Consider the following 23,501-nt stretch of genomic DNA (forward strand, 5'->3'; position numbering starts at 1 on the left):
ATGGCGGATCCATCCAACAGAAAGAGCCCAGGAATCAGTCCCTGCTCAGAAGACAAGTACTTAGGAGAACTACCCAACAAGGAAACTGCACATGCAGTGTGCAAAGCCTTAAGACCTGGGGTTGTGTGTGTGAGCCAGCAGCTCACCTGGCTGACTATATGCTAAATGGGGAAGGGACAAGGACACAGAAGGGCTTCTATACCATGGCATCACAAATACGTCCCAGAGGTCAGAGAGAAATAGCAGGACTGAAGACAAGCTTAATACAACTGTATTCGAAGTAGCCATAGCTAAAAAAAGAGAAACTTCCTGCCACAAATAATTATCTCAGCAGGCAGTGAACAACCTCAGATCTCATCCTCTCTTAAGCCAGCTCCAAAATGGTATTTTCCAAGTGAACTCACTAGTGTCTCCTGGCCCCTCGTTGTTTTCCTCTCATTGACTCACTGCTTTTTGCTATTAGGGTGGATGGACAGTTACTTTATCCTTGCCACAAAACACCTATGGTTTACTCTTGTCAAAGTCGGCCTACTGGAATCAGTTTGGAGGAGCTTAGATTGGCGGGGAAGAAAGGGTACCAGCTCTGACCCTGCCGGATATAAAAATGTTACAGCAATGAATTTTGATTGATTCTTTATCCTGCCAGAGTCGTCGAAGGGTTTATAAAGGCACCTTGCCTAAAGGGAAAGCGTGGAAAAAAGAGGTGCTTTAAAGACACGCACGGGCACACCCATGTACACACACAAACATACGTGCACACATGTATGGGCACATGGGGATACCCTCATGAGAGCGTCAGCTCATGTTATCCACACTACCCTCGAATCTGACCTCCTGACCATCTTCCTAGGGTTTCGTAGCCCCAGAAACATGAAACACCTGCCACTTTCTTGGCCATTAATGTAACTGACACTTAGAAATGATTTTGTGATTCTTGGGAAGAAAAAGAGAGCGAATACTTCCAGTTTGGTGAGTCCTTCATACGCAGTTTGAGTTGTTGAGTGCTGTCGCCTTCATACACAGTTTGGGACCAACATCCTAGACCTTACTGCCAACTGAGTGCTACTCGGTGTCTTCTCCTCAAATTGTTAAAAGGGAATCCACAGAATTATGGTCCCCCAAGGATGTCCTCAGCCCAATCCCCAGAACCTGTAAATATGTTAGATTAAATGGTAATGGGGAATTAAAGTTGAAAATCAACTGACTTTAAGAGAATGATTATCTGGATTATCTAGATATAATCACAAGGAGCCCTGAAAATGGAAGAGAGAGAGCTGAAGAGCTCGAGAAAGAGATGTGACAGTGAGAGCCAGGCCATAGTGATGTGGTGTGAGAAAGCCTCCACCTGCCATTGCCAGCTTTGGAGGTGGAGGAAGGGACCACCAGCCAAGAAGTGCAAGAGGCCTCCAGAAGCTGGAGAAGGCACAAACACAGATTTCCCCCAAACCTCCAGAAGAAATGCAGCTCTGCTAACACCTTGATTTTAGCCCAGTGAGGCCCATTTTGGACTGCTGATCTTCAAAACTACATGATAATACATGTGTGTTGTTTTAGTTCATTTTGGTTAATTTAATTTTTTTAATTTAGTTAATTTCAGTTAATGTTAAGCACGTGGTAATTTATCACAGCGGCTGGAGGAACCTCATACAGTCTACCATGGTGTTGGCCCCACAGTAGACCCTCAGAAAATACTGGTTCCCTTTACTTGGTTTTTCAAGATATAAATATAATCTGGGCAAACCAACAGGGAGGGAGGAGTAGAGGAAGGAGGGAAGAAGGAGGAGTGGAGGGAAATGGAGGGAGAGAAGAAGAGAAGCAAGATGAAAACAGGCTCATGGCTTTGGAACCCTGGGCAAGACTGTCAGATGGTCGTGATGTAGAAATTGCTGTCCGAGTGCTCCATTCCTGAGCACAAACAGGCACAGCTTCTTCTCTTTTGTCTTAGCAACTGTGCTTTCAAGTGGTGGGGCATTTTGATCTGCTGTCATAACAGAGCAGTTGGGTTCATTTTTTTCATTAATTCCCTTAGTCAAAGTTTAAAATTTCTATTATCTGCCAGGCCTTTGGATAGATACTGGAGATGGAGAAATGAACAAAGCCCTTGATAAACTTATTATCTAGAAGGAAAGGCAGACACAGGGGCAAATAATATTATATTATATTATATTATATTATATTATATTATATTATATTATATTATATTATATTATATTATATTATATTGTATTTTCTAAATATTGGGAATTAAGAAGTAGCTCAAAACAAAGAATCCTGAACTAGATTACTTGGGTTCAAGTCCTAATTTTACCCTTTAGTTGCTGTGTGACGCTGGGCAAGGTACTTAACTTCTCTGCCTTAGTTTTCTCATTTGTACAATATAGCCAGTAAGGTGATCTACCCTCATGGGTTTGTGAGGGCCAATGAGTTAACATAAATCAAAAGGTTTAGGATAGGAACTGGCTCATAATAGGTGCTACATGCTATCCATTGTTATTATTATTTATATTAGTATGGAGGATTATGTAAAAAGCATTCCGGAAGTGCAGAAGAAGGAACAACTCACTCTTTGAATGAGAATAGGAACCATGTCACAGATAAGACCATACTGGAAAGCTGATTGACATTTTTTAAGTAGCAAAGTATAATAAAGAACATTCCATGCAGAGGTTTGGTAAGTGCAAACACCAAGGCATGCCAGCTGAAGAAACAGGAAGCAATTTGGCAGGGATAACAAGCTCTGGGTTGTTTTCAGGATTATTTGAAAGTGTTTTGTGTTCAAGTAGGATTGAGTTGACCAGGCATGTCCTCCTTTATTCTGGCTAAAACAGAGCCGAAAATAATTCAGTCAATGAAATCACAATTTCTGTCTAAATGGAATTAACTCTTTACTATTAAGATTCCAGGATTAATCAACTAGACTCAATTGGTAAATTTTAAATGAAAAATAGTTTTGTAAGAATTTTAGTTAATGCAATTAGGAAGGCTTGGTTCGCTGGCCCTTAGTAGAAACTAGAGGCTGTACCTGCCCTAGAGTTGGTGGTATTTATATCTATTTATGAAAGCTTAGTAATTAAATTAGGGGTTTCAAATGCCAGATAAGACCTGCTTCCCTTAAATCAAATAAAGAAGGGTGTCCCTATATGAAATACTCATGGGTGAGACTCAGCAGCCCCAGAAGTTCAACTGAGCAACTATGAAGTACCAACTCTATGCCAGGCACGGGCAGAGTTGTCTGGTCTGCACATAAAACCCTAACCCCATGGAGACAAAGGGTAGGAAATAACTAGATGAAGAGATCTAGGGGTTGAGGATTCAGTCCAACAGAAGACAACGCCCCAGTCCATCACCTCAGCCAGTCTCCCATCTCAGACCCTGCTGCTGTGGACAGTTTCCTAAGAGTTCAGCCTTGCCCATAGAGTGTCCACATTCTCCTGTGGGGCTTGCTCCTACGCTGCAGGAGCCTGGTTAATGCAAGCTTGAGCAGAGCTGGGAAAGCTGGAGGAGCTGATGCTCTCGAGGCCGCCCTCAGTGGGGCCCCCAAGGCTGGGAAATGGCAGCTGGTTACATGCCCTAATTGCCTTCCTCCAGATGCACTCCTCTGAGAGACATCCCATGTGCCTTCCAGAGGTCCTGGTGGCTTAGCCCTTGCTCAGTGACCTCAGTGACACTTCATTACATTGGCTCTCTCTCTCCTCCCCTGCCTTACCCTCTTGCCCCTCATTCCTGCTTCCTGGGTCATCTCCCAAAGAAAACAACCTGTATCTTGCCCTTTGTCTCCTGTATCCAGCTCTGATTCGGGGGAACCCCAAATAAGACAGGTCCCATGTCTTAGTTTCATATCACTGCTATATCAAATTACCTCAATCTTAGTGGCTTGAAAAGTATTTTATTATCTTATGGTTCTGGGTATCAGATGTCTCAAATGGGCCGACAGGGCTGTATTCCTTCAGCAGGCTTCAAGGGACAATCTGTTTCTCCTTGGCTCTCCAGCTCTCATAGGCCAACTCTATCCTTTAGTGCATGGCTCCTTCTTCCCTAGTGGCATAGCCAGCAGCATTGCCTCTCCTTGTCTCTCTCTGTCTCTCTTTTTCCATCATCATGTGCCCTTCTGTTTCTGACTCCTCCCGCCTCCTTTTTATAAGGACCATTGTGATTAGATCAGGCCCACTTGGGTAATCCAGGTAATAGTCACGTGTTCTGGAAGTTAGGATGTGGACATGTTCAGGGAACCATTATTAAGCCTACCAAAACCCATGAGTAACTTCTATAAGGGAAGGGGAAAGTTCTATAAATGCAGTTTCAGTCCAAAATGTCCAAGAAGTATAGAAACAAAGTAAGTGTCCATCAATGGAAGAATGGATAGAGAATATGTAAGATATGTATTATATATATTCCATATATAATATGTTCCATATATATCATATATTGTGTATTATGGAATACTCATATATATAATTTATATAGAAAGAGAATATTATTTAGCCATGAGGAAGAAGGACATCCTGCCATGGGTAACAACATGGATAGGTCTCGAAGGCATTATGCTAAGTGAAATAAGCCAAACAGAGAAAGACAAATACTACATAATATCACTTATATGTGGAATCTAAAAAAAAATCTCTGTTCATAGAAACAGAGAGTGGGAAAGAGGTTGCCAGGGGCTGGGAGGTAGGGGAGGCAGGGACAGGTTGGTCAGAGGGTACAAATTTTCAGCTACAAGATGAATAAAATCTGAAGATGTTATATAAAACATAATGACTATGGTTGACAGTGTGTGGTATGGTTGATGTTTGCTGGGAGGGTGGAAGTCAGATGTTCTCACCAAAAAAATAAAAACTTAAAAAAGGAAGGGATAGATATGTGAGGTGGTAAAGGTTAACTTAATTAACTAGATAACTAGATGGGAGGGGGGCAATCCCCTTACAAGGTACATAACTATGTGCCAGTTGCCATAATGTACTCTTTAAATATATTAAAATTTTGTCAGTTATACCTCAATAAATCTGAAATAAGCAAACAAACAAAAAAACCTCCCAAAATATCCAAGAGGGAGTCATCCCATAATCACCCACATTCCTGACAATATTTACCTGTGAAATCAGGAAAATCTAAAGGGAAGACCCCACTGATGGTCAATAGTCACACACCCAGGCCTGCTGTTGTGTCAATTTAACAACTAGACTACGACCTTTCCTTGCCTAGAAATAATTATGAGATCCTGCCTGGCCTTGCTGTGAAGTGGAACATTTTATTCTAACTGTGCAACTCTCAACACTTTCTTCTCTGCCAGACATTAGACAAGATGTCAGATTTGTCATCACACCGGAAGGTTTTTATTAATTATCTTTCAGAGGCAAAGTCCTTTTTGTAATTTATTTTTTCACACCAGGAAAATTCTTCTATTGAACTAAATGTCTACCTTGTTAAATTGTTTTTTTTCCACTAAAGTTTCTAGCTTTGAAAAGTTCCAGAAGAAAAGAAATAAACCCAGCAAAAGTTGGTGTTGAAGTCAAGGAATTGATTATGTTAAGCAGAATGCCACATAACCTCTCTTGGGATAGAGCATAATATGCATCTTTTCTCTAAAATCTAACTGCCGAGGGGCCCGTGGGTGATGCAGTTGGTTAAAGTGTCTGACTCTTGCTTTCGGCTCAGGTCATGATCTCAGGCTGGTGACATCAATCCCCACGTTGGGCTCTGGGCTCAGCCCAGAGTCTGCTTGAGATTCTCTCCCTCTGCCCCTCCCTACTGAGCTCTCACTCTCTCTCTCTCTCTCTCAAAATAAATAAATAGATCTTTAAAATCTAACTGCTTAATTTGTAGTTAAGGTAAAAATTTGTCGAAATGGTTGCTTGCCTGAATCAGAAGGAATTGCAATGTCTGCTCTACTTGCCAATTAATCATATTCTTAAGGATTCTTCCAACGATGTAAGGAACACTTACTGAGCTCCTACTACCTGTTAGTGGCAAGATGGACATAAATGAGTAAGACAAGGCTCCTACCCTTTAGGAACACAAAGCACAACAGGAAAGAGTGGTATGTGTATACATACTTTAAAAACACAATTAAAAGTATAGGAATGGAGTATGTAACCTTGTAAAAATAGTAAAAAGGAGAACACAGTTGGCTCAAAGTTAGGGCAGTGGGAGTAAGATCCCTAGAGAAACCACTGTCTTAAACACATCAATTTAGCTGATTTCGTTTGTGTACCCTTATATTTTAAACAAAAGAAGATGCACAGTGAGAAGGACTATGAATGATCATGATCCCTGAACTGCCTCTTCATGCTGCTACCAGTTAGTACTCAGAAGGACTCAGATGTCTCAAGACTGAGCTACCCTGATGTTGAAAAAAAAAACTCCCAAAGTATTTGATAACAACTTTGTTTTTAAAAGGCAAGAATTCTTGAGAAGATAGAAACTAGAAAATAATTTAATATGCAACTTTTCTCCTGCTTCATATTTCTAGAGTAGTAAGCAAAATAGTAATATAATGTCTAAGTAGAACACAAGGTGGCCTCGGGTTTCAAGGAAGATATAGAGGGAGGCCTTCCCGCAGTGAGGAACACCCAGGGGAGTCCTTATAAGTGTCTAACAATTGGCTCTCCAATAAAGAAATGTCTTGATTTGTAACATTTGCTAGTTTCCATTGTGCAGATACTCCCAACATGGCCAATTTTGAGTTACCAACACGGTCACTGCGTACAGAATTGGGAAGAGATATGCACGGTTGGCTCCCATGAGCTAAGCAGCTCCAATAGAGCACACACTGAGTATGCCAGTTCCTAATTCTGGGTAGCGGGCTAAGAACTTGCTAGGGTTTTTGCAGGATCTTTATGAATATGAACCACCAGGACCAAGGAGAGCTTCCTTCTTCCCATGATGACACTTTGTAATCAAGGATGAGGTTAAACTACATATGAGTTAAAACAGCCTGGAAAATCCTTACTAATGGAGCAAAACGGCCCACCATAATTCGGTTTTTTAGTAAGAGAAAATGCAATGAATCCTTGATTCATGGCCGTGTGTTATTTAAATATTGCTTTTGATGTTTTATCCAGAATCCTAGCTCGAATGATCAGAGATAATCCTGCCTTCTGACATAATTAGGGAGCTGCTGCTTTGCTAAGCTGGAGGATAATCAATTTGACCTTGAAAGTTTGTCTGTGGTACTACTAACGTTCAGAACACAGATGTGGCAGCCACACGAGAGCCTCCCTCGATAGTCAAACATCAGCTACCGACTTTGTTCCAAGGACAAATAGGCTCTACCAGGGAGGGTGCAGAGTCTGATGGCCAGCAGATCCCATAAGGCCACTGTGTCTGTGAGATGGCCTTTAGTTTATGGATTAATTGCTAACATTTAAATATCAAGGATTTTCACTAAGTACTTGGGTTTGAGGCAATGCTGGGATCGGAGTCAAACATTCTCCTGATGGGCAGAACCTCATCTCCAGATGACCGCAGTCCATGCCTCTCCCTCTTTGTCCCCCAGCACCGAGTCCCACTTGCCTTTTATTATCTCAGTTGTGCTGTCGGTTTCCTAAACTAAACTTCATAGTGATGTTTGGTTTGCATTCATGTCTTTATAAGGATTTCTCTGACACCAAGACCTCTTCATTCTTTTACATTACCTTGCTGGCCTTCCCCAGCACCTGAGCTTCCATTCGTCATTTACTGATATTCCTAGGAAAAGAGTCTCCCTTGAATGGGTTGCAGAGAAGGCGTCTTTTACAGTGAAACCACCACCACCATAAAAATGTCTACAGTATTCTCCTCTTGAAACTGCTTTCATATTGACTGTCTTCTGGATGCTGGGGAGCTGAGTCAACCTGCTCCGTTACTCAAGTTCACATTTTTTCAAAGCATCAGGCCCTTCCTCTTAGCTCATTTGCTCAAAGGCACAAAATTTTTACGGTGATAAAAATGGCTTATTGCTGGTCTCCGAAGATGGAGGACATGCCCTCCCTTGGCTTCACTGCAGTGTCAAATGAACACCCTCCTCTCTAATCGCTACAACAGTTGGGAAGCCTCTTCAACTCGCTCCTTACTAAAAACAAACAAGAAAGGTGTATGTAGATACAAACATATGATCTCACAAACCCTTCCCTTTATCATCACTGCATTATATTTAGGTGTGGATAAGCCAGTCTGTTTATCCCATCAAGCAAACATTTGTCAGATTTTGAGCTGAGGAGAAAGAAAACATCTGAGCCAAAATAGTTTGAAAAGGACATTATATTTTTTTTTCCTCATGTCTTTTTGAGTCCACAAGTTCAATTACCTGAAATTTCATGAGTCAGTCCTTGGGATATTTTCATCTCAAGCTGGATTAATGTAATAGTGAAAGTTTCTGCTAATCCTACTGCTCTTTCAAAGTAAGTTTGATTCTTCTTAGGAAAAAAAAAAAATAGTATTATCTCCCCCATAGTAAAATTTGCAGAAGAGATCTTCTTCAAAAATTAGACAGTGCTAAGTATGGTCATGTGAAGGGCCTCCCTACTAGGCTGGGAGGCTACACTAGAGTCTCCCTAGGTAGACATCAGCTGCAGTCTTTGCTCCAGGAGCAAATAAGCTCAAGCAGAGAGGGGTATATTGTGAGGACTCTGAGCCCCATTGGGCCCCTGTATCTGTTACATGGCGCCTGCTTTTGTAAATAAAGTTTTATTAGAACATAGCTATGCTCATTGATTTACCTATTGTCTCTGTTTTCACACTACAGTGGCAAGAGTTGAGTGTTTTGCAACAGAGATCTTATGGCCTGCAAAGCCTAAAATATGTATTATCTGGCCCTTTAGGAAAAAATTTGCAGACCCCTAAGCTAGAGGGCAAGATGGAAAAGCATAGGGAGCTGGCCAGGAAGGGCCAACAAACCTGCTCAGCCACTCCTTGCCTGCGATGCCAGTCACGAAGATCGAGAACTGCTGGGAGAATCTGGGCCAACATGGTGAAAACAGACGCGCCCCACAATTGCCGTGAGTAGAAACAAAACCATGAGCTTCTTAAGCAGGCTTCCATGAACCAGCCCTTTTTGAATTAGACTCCTTTTTTTTTAAACTTCTAATTTTTTTAAAGATTTTATTTATTTATTTGAGAGAGAGAGAATGAGAGACAGAGAGCACGAGAGGGAAGAGGGTCAGAGGGGGAAGCAGACTCCCCGCCGAGCAGGGAGCCCGATGCGGGACTCGATCCCGGGACTCCAGGATCACGACCTGAGCCGAAGGCAGCCGCCCAACCGAATGAGCCACCCAGGTGAATTAGACTCCTGCAGAGAAGGTGCAATTGTGGAAAGATGGGATTTAAAAAGCCCAGAGGCACTCATCCTCTTCATGATATTTTTTGGGTCAATTTTCTGTAAGATCAATATTTACCCAAAAAAAAAAAATTAACTTCCAAAGAAAATAATAAACGGGAAGGACGTGGAGGTTTTGTTCTTTGGGATAAAGAAGAACTAAGTGTTTCGTAGTAATTATCAATAGCCCTGTGATAAATATTAAATGAGTGCCTGCTATCTGCCAGTTCTACGCTAGACACAGGAGATGACGTAATAAGCAAAACATACATTTTTCTGCCCTTAGGGAACTTAATTCCAGTAGAGGGCGTACCAATGAACAAATAAAAAATAAGTACAGAGGATCATTTCAGAGTGATACATGCGGCAGAGAAAGTAAAACCAAATGATGGGGTAGGAGGAAGGGCATTCAGTGGGGGACAGGAAAGTGCCTCTAGTGAGGAGAATATGCTGAGAAGCTGGTCACACCAAGGTCAGTGCGAGACCTGGAGGCAGAAGCAGTGGCGAGTGCAAAGGCAAGGCTTTGCTGCAGGGATATGCCCAGCGCTGGGAGGAGGGTGGCTGGAGGGCAACACGGTGGACGAGGCCAGAAGTAGACTTCCGGTCTGTGATGCTGCACACAAAGGAGTTAATCTAACAGACCTGGGACTGCAGCCTTGCCATGGCCTGCTTGCAAATTTGGCCTTTGACTGACATGTGGGAACCTGGATTTTGGGAGGGCTCCCACTACCCTAACTGATAAGGCTGTCTCGCTGTGCCTAAACTTTTTGCACAAATATTGTGTTTTATGCTGAGCACCTCTTCCTTCTGGGAGCCTGGATCTTTGCCCTGTACCAGGCAGAAAGTGCATGTGTGACCAGCCCCTAGTAAAACCCTGAACACTGAGTCTCTAATGAGCCTTCCTGGTTGACAACAGGTCATACACGTAGCCACAGCTCATTACTGGTGTGATTAAGCACATCCTCTACTAGGAGAAGAGCCTTCTGCCTCGATTTCCTCAGACTTCACCCCCTGCACCTTTTCCCCTTGCTGATATTTCTCGGCATCTTCTCCCGTTATAAATCTCAGCCATGAGTACAACTATATCCTGAGTCTTATAGGTTCTCCTAGCAAATCGCTGAGCCTGGAGGTGGTCTTGGGGACCCCTGACACAAATAGCGGATCTGTATTTCATTTATTTTCTCGGTGCCAAAACCCAGGGGAAGCACTTTACATAGACTTTCCCATGTAAGCCTCGCCACAACACTTTGAGATTGACAACTCCCCCTTCCCATCATCATCGCCACCATTCTACAGGTGAATTTAATAAGACCCAGAGTTTCTGTACCTCGCTCAAGGTTACCCAGCTGAGCCTGATGGAAAATCCAAGTAGACTAACTCCTAATCCTCTGATTTGCCCTCTGGGCTCACCCACAGCAAACACACAGCCTGCAGGAAACTCAGGGATATTTCTGCATATTTGTTTGACTTCCACCACAATAGGTTGCCCATTTTAAGACTTTAATCTGTTTTATCATGAAATCCTCCAGCAAAGCTCATTCAAGCTCCACCTCCTAATCTTGATAGTGAATTTGAGCCTTTGTTGTAAGAAAGACTATTAAGATTTGGCAATAAGATTTTTCAAGGGTGATAAATATCCCTTTAAAGGCACTGCATATTCACTGACTGAATAACTCTGTCCTAAAAATGAAAGTCACACTTGGAGAATGGAAGGGTGGGTTATGAAAATGCAAATTGGAATGACTTTATTGGCTGAGTTGAATTCAGCTCGTCTTGTCACAAAGAAACATGAGTTGGGGAGGCCCCCCCACTAAGCCAAGTCTGAGGCGTTGTAGAATGCAGGGACTCAGCATCAGTGCCCTCGTAATAGAGTTTGATGTCTGCAGTTCAAAGTCAGCAGCAGAAAATGCCGAAATGCTATCATTTCCATTATCCTAAAACTTATTTGTATTATTTTGAAAAAAAAAAAATCTCTTTAGGCCTGACCTCGTTTGTCATCAATATTCCTCAAAGTGGGTTACATATACCACTGTGGTATGAGAGCATTTTAGGTGGTCTACTCAGAGGACAGGTGAACATTTTTTTGGGATTTTAATAATTGTGTCTTTATTTTAATGCTTGTTTCATACGGATGGATATTAAGCAATATTGATTTTCTACTTCGGGTAATGATAGAGAATTTCTTTTCTAAATATATGGGTGCCAAATAGTAAACTGATTTAAATAAAAGTTAGTAAACACTAAAGAGAATGTGGTTCCATTAAAAAAAGAACTATATAGAAGATTTAAGTTGGAGAAAACCCTGAACTGGGTAACTTCTCTGGGAAGGTATGCAGACAAGGAATTTCAGCCAGAGGTAGAGAGAGTGATATGACGGTAGACATAGGTCAGAACCAAAAGAAAATAAAGTCATATTATCTTTTAGATGTGTGGTCTCTGACCCAGCACCTTCTGTGTGACCTGGGAGCTTGTTAGAAATGCAGGTTCTCAGGCTCCACCTCAGACCCTCTGAGTCGGAGGCTCTGGAGGTGGGACCCGGCAATCTGTGTTTCACAAGCCCTCTGGGTGATGCCAATGCCCAGTCAAGTTTGAGAACCACAGCGAGGAATGCTTTGCCATTCAATCGCTCATTTATTCAATAAACGCAAATGAAGCATCTTCCACATCCAAAGCTCATTATTTGTACTCAAAGCCCCAGAAAGGCGCAAGGAAGAAAACATTTTCAACATTTTATTAAGGACACATGACATATGCCATGAGTGAATCATGGCAACTGCTGATGAGCGGGGGCCTGAGCGAAGGAGGCTCTGCTCAGGGCTTCAAGCGTGATCTCCCGGAGTGTTTGCAGGGGAGACTTCCCGGTGTGACCAAGACATATATCCATTTTATTGTCAGAGACTGATAGAACTGATGAAACTCTGGCCAAGAATTAAATGTCCCCTGTTTGCTGGAGGCAAGCATGCATATAGATTGATCATCACAGCAAGGCAGTTCCGGCTTCCTCCTGTGTGTGAGCTGAGACCTTCTGAGCCAGGGGAAGGTTCTATCTGGAGACCAGGGGTGAGGAGGCCACCGGTCAGCTCTGCCATGGTACAGGGTTTCCCCACAATCTAGGATCCTAGGGTTATACACAGCTACCGCCCCTTGTGGGTCAGCTAACCAGCAGTGGGTTCAGTAATGATAGAGCAAGGGAAAGGGCAGAAAAGAGGATCGTTTCATCTGATTAAGGGATAAGGCGACTGGATTCACTATCCCTGGAAAATCTGCCAGGGCTTTTCTCAAGATGGGGCAGCTGTGGATTTTAAATCCAGGTGCCATGTGACCTTGTTAAGAGAGAAGAAACTGAAATTTGCACAGCGCAGTGCTTTCTCTGTGAATGTCTGGAGGAGCATAAATTGGTTCAAACTCAATAGAGTTTGCCGCTGTCCAATACAGAAGCCTCATGGGCCTGTAGGATGTGCTGAAAGTACACAGTGCACCCCGGATCTCAAAGACTTGGTATGAAAAACTAATGTTAAATATTTTATTTGTAACTTGTATATTGTTCACATGTTAAAATGATACTACTCTGGATATGTCAGATTAAAGAAAACATGTTACAATTAATGTTACCTGTTTCTACTTCTATTCATGTGGCTACCAGAAAATTTTAAAGTATGTATGTGACTCAGATTAGATTTCTATTGCAGGGTGCTGCTCCAGAGCAGGAGTCTGTTAACTTTTTCTCAAAAGGCCAGGTAATAAATATTTTAGGCTTTGTGGACCGACAGTCGAAATTGAGGACATTATGTAGGTACTTGTAAAAGCATTTAAAATGGGCCCATTTAAAAATGTAAACACTATTCTTAGCCTGTGGCTGTATACAAACACGGGGCAGGCTGGATTTGATCCCCCAGATCACCGTTTGCCAAGCTCTGCTCTAGAGCATGATGTGCCTCAAAACATCTAATGTTCAGCCCCAGGGACCCAGCAGCCCGCTTCTGTGGAGCTGACTGTGTGAGCACACATATACTGGGTGAGTAACAGCCATGAGCAAACTGAGGCTCAGATCCAAGGTTGGCCAGCTGCAAAGACGTGAGGTGGAACTTGAACCCAAGGGACTCCGAAGTTCACATTCTTAATCACCATGCTTCACTGATGAAAGGTGCCTTTTCATTTTCTTTTCTCTGTGTTTTGGGAGAGTCTGTCTCATGCCTGTACAACAACGTCAGATAGCCCTGACACCATGCCTGGCCCCAAACAGGTGCTCTTTGGATGGAGAAACAAAAGGAATGCCTGAGTGACGGGGGCCTGGGGTGGTTTTGAAATATCTCTCTTGCCTCTCCTTTGGCACTGCAGACCAAGGATAAACTAACCGTCCCTCAGCCATCTGGGGCAGGCCTCTGCTTTTCATGCACCAGGTACTGCCCTTTAAATTCATTTGAAAGCTACGTGCAGTGTTCTAAGTTGCAGGGGGCGAGGCACAAAAAAGGCCTCCAAGGGCCTAGTGGCAAGAATTGCATTCAGTGAATCAAGAGTTAATCTACTGATACCAGGTATTATTAGTATAGGAAATACAAGGCAGCCATATCCTGCCTTCCGAAAGCAGACGAGCTGGCTAGCACCGAATTGAGAAAATTATTATTTTTTAAAAATGAAATAGTCACAGGCCAGTGACTAATCCTGATTGGGTTCAGAGACAATTCCCCACCCACAAGGCGAGTAATACATTTCTTGAGAAAGGTGTTTTGTTAAATACAAAATGCCAATAGTGTTGTTATTCATCTGCTCCAGGCTCCAGTGTAGGATCTTTTCACATTATAATGGCATCAAGCGTGAAAAGAACCTCACAATGGTCACACCCCATTTTATCTCCTAAGTAGCCCCTGTGTGGTCACCTTGCTTGGAGCTGCGGCTTCCTTCAAGCCTTGTTTCTGGCTCAGGTGTCCCCTATGGGCCCCGGGGTGGATGGAAGACAGGTTCTATCAAGGAGCTGGCATGGTGTTAGGCTCTTCCCTGGATACAGGGAAGAAGCAAATGGGGTCCCTTCCAACTCCCTTGACTGCAAAAGCAACACAAGTCCCTCAAGTGGTTAACAGAAGGCCATTATGTAACTGTTTTCTTATTTTTGCTTTTATGTGATGGGAGTAGCTGAAAGAGTATTAGATTCGTACGTTTCCCTGTGAATCTTGCACATAACTTACAAATCTAATTATAACTGTGAAGAGTGACAGCAGACTTCACACAGCCTATAGATAAATTCAGTAGACTGTGTTTTGGGGTTTTCCTCTGGATTTTTGTAACCACGTTGAGAGAGTGGTGACAAGAAGGAGGAGGAAGAAGAGGTGAAAAGTTACACCTAAGTACCTCTTTGCTCTAAAACACTTAAAACTATAAGAACAATGGTGCATTAATCGGGATTGAAAAGCAAGCTCTAGATATTGCAAAACCTGTTTTCTAACTGGTTTCACGTTCATAATTAATGGCTAAAATTCTGCCATTTATAAGGAATTAAAATAAACAGTAGTTTAATGAGATTTCACCAGACCACTTGCAAGTACTCAATCAAATCTTATTTTCAATATGTGAACTATGTCTCCTTGACTCTTAATGCATTTAGGGTCAACACTAACATCTTCATACATAAAAGATTCCATTCTGCTTTTAAAGAAGGGGTAATTATAGGATAAGGGTCACATAGAAGGTCTAGGTTTTGTGTAACGTCTATTCTAATTAATTTATCATATGTGGGATTTTGCTTTGGCTTCCGGGTGTTGATCTTTTATAGCTACCACGTTCCACGTGATAATGGGTTTTATTCCTTCAAAAGGTCATCCTTGATATAATTTCACTCTTAACAGAGAGAACCTGGGAGCATGGGTATTCCTGTATGTTGTTGCATTGTGAAAAGTCATTCAGCAAAGTTCTGGGTCTTTTTTGCCCTTAGATGTTATTTAAAAAGCAAGGGGCCAAGGCATTTGAACAAAAGGTGAGAAATTCAATTAATTGTTGGAAGGTTGTCTTCACAAGGCCAGCCCCACAGAAGCATATGGACCAACAGAAATACGTGTATCTGAGGATGCGTTTCCTCTTTTCCCCTTTTGTTTCACAAGTGAGATGACCTGGATCTCATTGTTATTTTGTCTTGTATTTATTTTGTGGCTCATTTTTCTTAGGCGGGTATGACCCACAGCTGGAGTCCTCAGCCTTTTCATCATTGGGAAACCTTTTTGTTGTTGTTTGGGTTGTTTCCTTTTGATGCCTCTTGTTCTTCCAAAAATTTTGGCCTTCCAAGCAAACCGTGCTTATTTGGTAATAATCACTTCATCTCCTAGGGCCTCCCCACCTTGCCACTTTATAAAAAAAAACAAGTCAAAGACATACATAATTGTCAAATAGAAGCGGCTTAGATAACCAAGCTGAGTTGCTAGAATTCTGACTCAAAGCAGAGAAACTTGATGTTGACCTAGCCCAGGATAAATGTGTGATTTCAGTCGACTTCTGAAAATGCTGACAATTTGCAAATCACAACCACTGACTGCAATGAAATCCCTAGATTGGGCTGCTCAAAACCATTGTGCATGCAAATAACCTGGGACCTTGTTAAAATGCAGATTCTGATTTGGTGGGTCTGAGGAGGACCTGAGATTCTGCTTTTCTGACAAGCTCCCAGGTGACCCTGATGCTGCTGGTGCATGGACTTTGAGAAGAAAGATACTACGGTAAGCAGTAGGGATATAGCGCTAAAGGAAACTGACATGGTCCCTGTTCTCAGGGAGTGTCAAGCTGGGAAGACAATGAACGGGCGAGAGCACAAAGAAATGTGGAATTACGCGATGAGTCTTAAGAAAGCACACACTCTCATCTTCTCAGGCTCCCGCCCCTCAGTCACGCATGAGAAGCTCTGCTGCTCAGCATTTGTTCAAGAATGTTCCCTGTGCCAGGCACTGTGCCTGATGCGACCCACGCGGCTCGCTGCTCTTGGGGACTGCAGAGGACAGCAGGAGAGAAAAGAGGCTGACTTCCATAATCACTGCCCAGGATTCTGCGTGACGTGCGTCCTCACGGAGCCCAACACAGAGTCTCACAGAGCTGGCCTTCTAGGAAACACTTCTGAATGAACAAATGGCTGGAGGAGTCGATGGACGGGAAGGCCAAGAGCATTCTCCCTAGTGAATCAGAAAAGGTACAGCACAGTGGCTCTTCCTAGCGTGACGTGCAGATGGAGTGGGGCGTGGGTGCGACCCTGCCACCATCTGGCTCTCAGAACCTTCCTTCTCTTCTTCTGGGGGGAAAAATGTGAATAATAACATATTCCTTATTGGATTGTTGTGGGGATGAAATGAGGTGGTATCTCTGAAACGCTTACTCCAGGGCCTGGCAAATGGTAAGTAATCATTACGTGATAATGCTGGTTATTCCTGACATCATTTTCATTGTTATCTTTCCAAGGATTACTGTGGAAGTGGTGAGTGATTCAGCCCCCAGCGGAGGTGAAGCATTTTGACGCATGGAGATGGTAAGAAAAGTTCTGCAGAGAAAACAAGTCTTTAAGAACCAGATTATTGCTTTACACATTCAATAAATACGCCACTGGTTGTTTGTGCTTGCCAGGGAATTAGGTGAAGATTAATTAATATTTATAAAGTATTTTGATATCCATGTAATATCTAGTAAGCAATTAGTTCTGTAACACAAAGCCAAATCCTTTTACATACCAAACAATGTAAAACAAACCGAATACAGCTGTGTAAGAAGGGACAGACTCTCATTAAGTCCTGTTGTAGGAAATAAGCAGCCAGTTGGATTTTTTCCCCCTTTTGGTAATTTTCTTGCTGATTTTCTCTGGCTTCCTACTGCATTTTCCTGCCTTACCCCCTGCAGTCCCAAATCAAATTATTTCCTCTCAGGTAGCAGTGGAAACAGGAGTGGGAGGCAGGCAAATGCCGTGCTGGCCCCTCCTGCCTGGGAGGTGTTCTGAGCCCAAGAGTGTAAATGGTTTAACAGGGAGGCAGACAGGGCTCCCAAAGTGCTTATTTCCATATCCGTCATCCCAGTCATGTGGTGTTAACGGCTCTGTGTTTCCTTACACTAAATCTGCACTGAGAAGAACTTTGGGGTGGGGGGCGTGGGGGGAGTGGGGAGTGGGCAGATAAGAGGAAAGTTAAGTGGTAAGAAAAGGCTGGTTCCTCCCTGATGGGTTGGCGTGCTGTTTCAGGCCGGGCCCAGGCCACAGGGGCACGTACCTTGCCAAGCCCCTGGAGGACCTGGCTGGACTCTTAAACCATTTCCCACGGACTAGTCTTACTTAGGGACAATGTGTTGCCACGTATCCATAAATCTCTCATGCTCATCTTTTTCTAACGTTTCCAACCCTGCATTCACTGTGGAAGCTTCTGACCCATAAAACTTTGTTTAAAGCCTAGTCTGTGAAACAGATACAAAAGTGGTTACCACGGAGGAAGCAGATGCCAGGAGTCCAGCTTCCTAATTCCTACACCCTCTTCCTGGATGCAGGTCCAGTGATGGTTCGGGGATGACACTGAAAGTGTATTCCTGGGGAAAACCTTTCCAATCAATTACAAATGAGCTAAACTACCAGACTGAACCCATCCAGAAAAGACATCCTCCCTAGCTTCTCAAGTTAGGATGACCAACTGTCTCTTGTTTGTCTGGGACCAGGAAGTTCCAAGGACTTGGCACCTTCAGGGCCAGAAATGGGACAGTCTTAGGCAAACCAGGATGTTGGCCATCCACTCCTGTCCTATCTCCTGAGGTAGAGTATTCTATCTCCATCAGGGTGACAACTCTGATCATGAACAAACGGGAAGCTCTGGCTTCATGTCCTACCCATAACTGCACTTGACCATCCCTACCCCATAAATTCTCACAGTTATTTTCCCTTTCGCCGTTATTGTGCTGTTCAAATAACCCAACCAAAATCTGGCCTAGTCTCTCAAAGCTGAGGATCTTGGGAAAGCAGATTTTAGACTCAATCCTCCCCAGAGGTTCCAGCCCTACCTCAGTTTCCCTAGAGTGGGGACTGTTTTGTGAAGCCAAAGACAAGAGTTCACACATGGCCCAGAAGGAAGCTTGCCTAGGCCTGTCTATTGATTACTTGATTCTACAGTACACTGCTAAGAAGAGTAGGAGCTACTTCTCCACCCACCCTCACTTCCAGCACAGGACTTACATCACCACCTCATCATGAAAATCATCCCGTGGGGGCGCCTGGGTGGCTCAGTTGGTTGGGCGACTGCCTTCAGCTCAGGTCATGATCCTGGAGTCCCAGGATCGAGTCCCGCGTCGGGCTCCCTGCTCGGCAGGGAGTCTGCCTCTCCCTCTGACCCTATCCCCTCTGATGTGCGCTCTCTCTCTCTCATTCTCTCTCTCTCAAATAAATAAATAAAAAAAATAAAAAAAAGAAAATCATCCCGTGGCCCCTTCCCGACCATCCGCTAAGGCTCATTGCTCGAAACTCCTGGCTCCATCTCCCTCCCTCTGGCTTACAGACCCTTGATGACCCTTTTGTATCCTTGGAGACTGCAGCTGTCTCTGGAGCCAGTAACCACAGCCCTCTTGTGGCTAAACAACAAATTCTTTTCTTTCTTTCTTTCTTTTTTTTTTTTTAATGGAACTAGAGGGTATTACGCTAAGCGAAATAAGTCAATCAGAGAAAGACAAGTATCATGTGATCTCACTGATATGAGGAATTTGAGAAACAAGACAGAGGATCATAGGGGAAAGAAGGGAAAAATGAAACAAGACGAAACCAGAGAGGGAGACAAACCATAAGAGAGTCTTTAATCTCAGGAAACAAACAGGGTTGCTGGAGTGGAGGGGGTGGGGAGGGATGGGGTGGCTGGGTGATGGACACTGGGGAGGGTATGTGCTACGGTGAGTGCTGCGAATTGTGTGAGACTGATGAATCACAGAACTGTACCCCTGAAACAAATAATACATTATATGTTAGTAAAAAAAAAAAAGAAAGAAAAAGAAAAGAAATAAATAAACAGCAAATTCTTATCCAAAACAGTAAAGATGAAGACATCCTATCAGAAAGGATTAAGGAACTATCTGCTTGGAAAATGACAAACTTTCCCTGTCCCATCCTAAAAGCCCCAAAAGCATATTTTACTAAATTAACATTATTATTTTTTAAAAGAAATTAGCACCAGCAGAGCATGGCTGAGGCTGTGTTGCCTGGATGAGATATGAGCCAAATGTGTCCACAGACAGAAATAACCCCTACTTTATCATCAGGCAGAGGGTAAGCAGAACATGCCAGGGGCTTGATGAATCATTCCAAAGCCAGCCATGTGGCATTTTTCTGTAATTAGCTCAATTTCGCATTCTTAGTACCTTTCCCGAGCCCCCTGAGAATCAACTATCGTAGCTCTCAGTATTTCCAGCTGTTGAAATTGAAACCCACCTCACTTTCCCGTGGTCAGTATTTGCTAATGCCACATTTTAATCCCATTTAGATGTGTGTGCTCAATCTGAAATGATCTAGGGTGACTGCCAAAGTGTTTCACCAGCAAATCCACTAAGTTACTTAAAAATCAAAAAAGCTCATGGAACAAATTGCCACATTCAGTAATTTACAGGCACTTTTCATTGTATGAAGCAATTTAAAATTACTGGAGCACTTCACCTTTTTTTTTTTTTCATAAGTGCTTCAATCTGGAAGTTATTGGGATTCTATTCCTGAGACGAGAGAGGTAATTTAACTTTTCTGGAGGACTTTTTATACATATACATACAATAGAAGCACCTATTTTAAAAGTGATTGGGGTTCTGATCACGTGCAGCATGGAACAATTTAAAATTACTAAAATGTTTAAAATTTTATCAATGCTTTATATTTGGGATTGAATTTGAGATTGTATGTAGAAAATAAAAACCACATGACCATTTTATATCTTTGTCCCCATTCATTATTAAAATCAGAATTTCAACTTGAGTGGTTTTAGCCTCCTGCCACATAGAAGACATTGCAGTTCTAAAGTAAGTCTGACTTCATGCAAAAGCAACCCTCTGATTTCAGGTTTTCATTTGGCTCTAGTGTGCTTATTTATAGCAAAGTAATTCAGAATCAGAATCACCTCTCCCAAGCAGACATCTTGAAAATATTTGCTAAAATTGTTTAGATCCAAGAGAACTAGGCCAAAGAGATTTTAGTTCTCACTACTCACTAAATTCAAAATTGGATCAAAAACACTTCTCAGTTAATGAGAAGTTTTTCTATCATTTTGTTTTTTGAAGCATCAAGAAAAAAATGAGTTGCTTTGTTCCTAGAAAGTGAGACATTATTTAAAGATGGCACAACACGAAGTATGTTCCCAGCATTCTCCTGCTAAATTCTGGCTGTGAAAACAGTATCAAAGAGGGGGGCTGAAGAGCTGGGTGCCCCCCCCACTGCTCGGCAGGCTATGGTGAGACACATCTGTGCCCTCTGACCATTTTCTATATTTACTGACTGAAATTGTAGATGAGAAGCCCTTTGGAAAGAAGAAAGTCCTTTATCCTTATATATTTTTATATTGAAAATTTCAATGAAACACCAAAGTGGAGATCATCATGTGATGAACCTCTTTGTAATCCATCACTGGATCTCAGTATTATACTCATGGCTACCCTGGCTTCAACTGAACACCCATCCACTCCCCAGGTTGTCTTGAAGAAAATTCCAGATACCATACCATTCATCTGTAAATATTTATAATGTGTGTGTAAAAGATGGAAACTTTATTTCCCTAACACAAGCACAATACTTTACTGCACCTGAATGAAAATAACAAGAATCTCTAAAAGCCACCAAATATCCAGTCTGTGTTTCTATTTCCTTAACTACCTTATAATTTTCATGGTTTATTTTTTAATCAGGATCCAAATTAGAACCCAACATTATGATGAATTGCTGTATCACTTACGTGCTTTTTAATTCATAGAGCTCCCATTTATATAAATACATATATATAAAACATAAACATATATAATATATGTATGTATATATATATATATTTGTCTTTGTAACTTTTTATTGAATCATCTGGGTTGTTTTCACAGTATGTTTGGCTGATTGCAACACAGTGGTGTCATTGAACATGTTCATCTGTCTACTGTGTTTCCTATAAGTAGGTAGTTACATCCTGGAGGTGTGATCAGATGCAGGTTTGGTATTTTTGGCTCAAAACAACTTGACGGGAGCTCATGTGGATTTCCTTCAGGAAATACAAATGTCTGTTGGTCTCCCTTTTTATGATAGTAGCAACCATTGATGGCCATTGCCTAGATCCATTCATTAAGTAAGGGTTGCAAATCCATGATATTCTATCATTTCTTTATCATTTGTAACTATGAAGAGAAACTCCTTTCACCAACTATGCAATTTTCCTGACATGGGATTCTAAAAGGAAAAGCAAGATATGTGTTTGGTTCTTTCCCTTCACTTACCAGTTTCTAAAATAATGAGTTGGTCTCTATCATCTGTGAAAGGTAATTTTGTTTTCCCTATCACTATGAACTTGTGGATTTAAACCTAACTGATGTGTTTAAGTCCAGTGAAATTACTAATCTTGATTTAGTACTCAGATTATCTCATCTTTGGCCTATTGATGCTCATGTCTCTCAATGACATGACCCAAAGAGCATCAAGGAACTTCCATGTTTTGATATGACAAGATTTTACAGATTTATCTGGTACAGTTCCTGCCCCAGACGTGAAATCAACCATTTTCCCAAGGAGGCATGGTTGCTTTTGCAGGAAAATGGTAATTAAAGACCATAATCTGTTTGCTAAGGAAGCTCATTATTATTGGGTTGGTCACTGTTTCCAGGCCTTCTTAATGGACAGAGACAGAATATATGAATTTTTAAGATAAAATACATAATAAATTCATATTGACAATGCTATTCCCATTCTGAGCCGTAACATTTTTCACTAACCTCACTGATCTTACATCTGTATCTTCTTTTTCCCACACCTTAAAATTCTAATTCTCCTCAAAACTAACGTAATTACTCATTTGCTTTGCCTCTCAATATAAAACAACAATAGCAACATCAATGCTACTTCCAGCAATAGTCTTACTGAAAACAGTGAGGATTTTCCATTTTCTTTCTTTCTTTCTTTTTTAAATCACTGTTAAAGTGTATCCCAGTGATGGATGCAGTCAAATTACTATGTTTTAAATTCACTGGGGATAGTTCCTCTCTGGGGGTTATACCATTTCCTGAGTACACATTTAGGTTCAATTATTTCTCTGACTTTTGAGTTTTATAATTGCCTTTTTTACTTAGTTTCATTTTCTAATTTATGAAATAAGGTTTATTCAAAACAGTCTACTTTTCTCCTTGTATATTTTGTTCCCTTGTACTTTTTCCATACTTCTCACTTTGGGTAACTGTGTCCTATTATTTTTTTCAAGAACTGGCCATAGCAACATTTTCAGTTGTGCATGCTCTTCCAGACCTTAGCATGTCCTCGTGGACAGGTGGTAAATTCTAGGCGGTGAGGTCTGTTCCTCTCACCTCACCTCTCACCTCACTTGGGCTTTCTGTCTCAAAAAGTGTAATGCGGCAAAAGTGGCACTGTGTGATTTCTGAGACTAATCATAAAAGGTAACACCGCCTGACCTGCCTCACTCTTAGGAAAGGCACCTTTGGGGCTTCTGGGTGACTCAGTTGTTAAGCGACTGCCTTTGGCTCAGATCATGATCCTGGAGTCCTGGGATCGAGTCCCTCATCGGGCTCCCTGCTCAGCGGGGAGTCGGCTTCTCCCTCTGAGCCTCGCCCCTCTTATGCTCTCTCTCTCTCATTCTCTCTCAAATAAATAAATAAAATGTTAAAAAAAAAAAAAAAAAGGAAAGGCACCTTAAGGCTCTGAGTCAACAGGTAAAAAGGCCAGCTGCCCGGAAGCCTGTAGGCTGGAGAGACCACAGAGATAAAGAGAGGTACCCGGGGAGCCCTGGCTCTTCCATCCTCACCCCTAGCTGCTTGAATCTTCCCACTCCAGACCCGGACATGAGTGAGCAAGCTTGTGGATGATCCAGATGATTCCAGCCTCAGCCACTCACTGCAAACATGAGCAAGACCCACCTAGTCGAACCTAGTCAACCCCAGATTGTGAGAGATACTAATAAAATAGTGTTGCTACTTAAAGCCACTAATTTTGTTAAACAGAAATAGATAACTGGAATAGTACCCTTTTTTAATAGTATGGTTCAAT

General features: G+C 42.2%; 1 protein-coding gene across 2 annotated transcripts in view; it reads right to left on the bottom strand.

Annotated features, from left to right (window-relative positions):
* CDH13 (cadherin 13) overlaps positions 1–23,501 on the bottom strand; it is a 1,022,481-nt gene that overhangs the window by 806,603 nt on the left and 192,377 nt on the right. The window lies entirely within an intron of this gene.

This window comes from Zalophus californianus, chromosome 17, assembly GCF_009762305.2.
Source record: "Zalophus californianus isolate mZalCal1 chromosome 17, mZalCal1.pri.v2, whole genome shotgun sequence".
NCBI lineage: Eukaryota > Metazoa > Chordata > Mammalia > Carnivora > Otariidae > Zalophus > Zalophus californianus.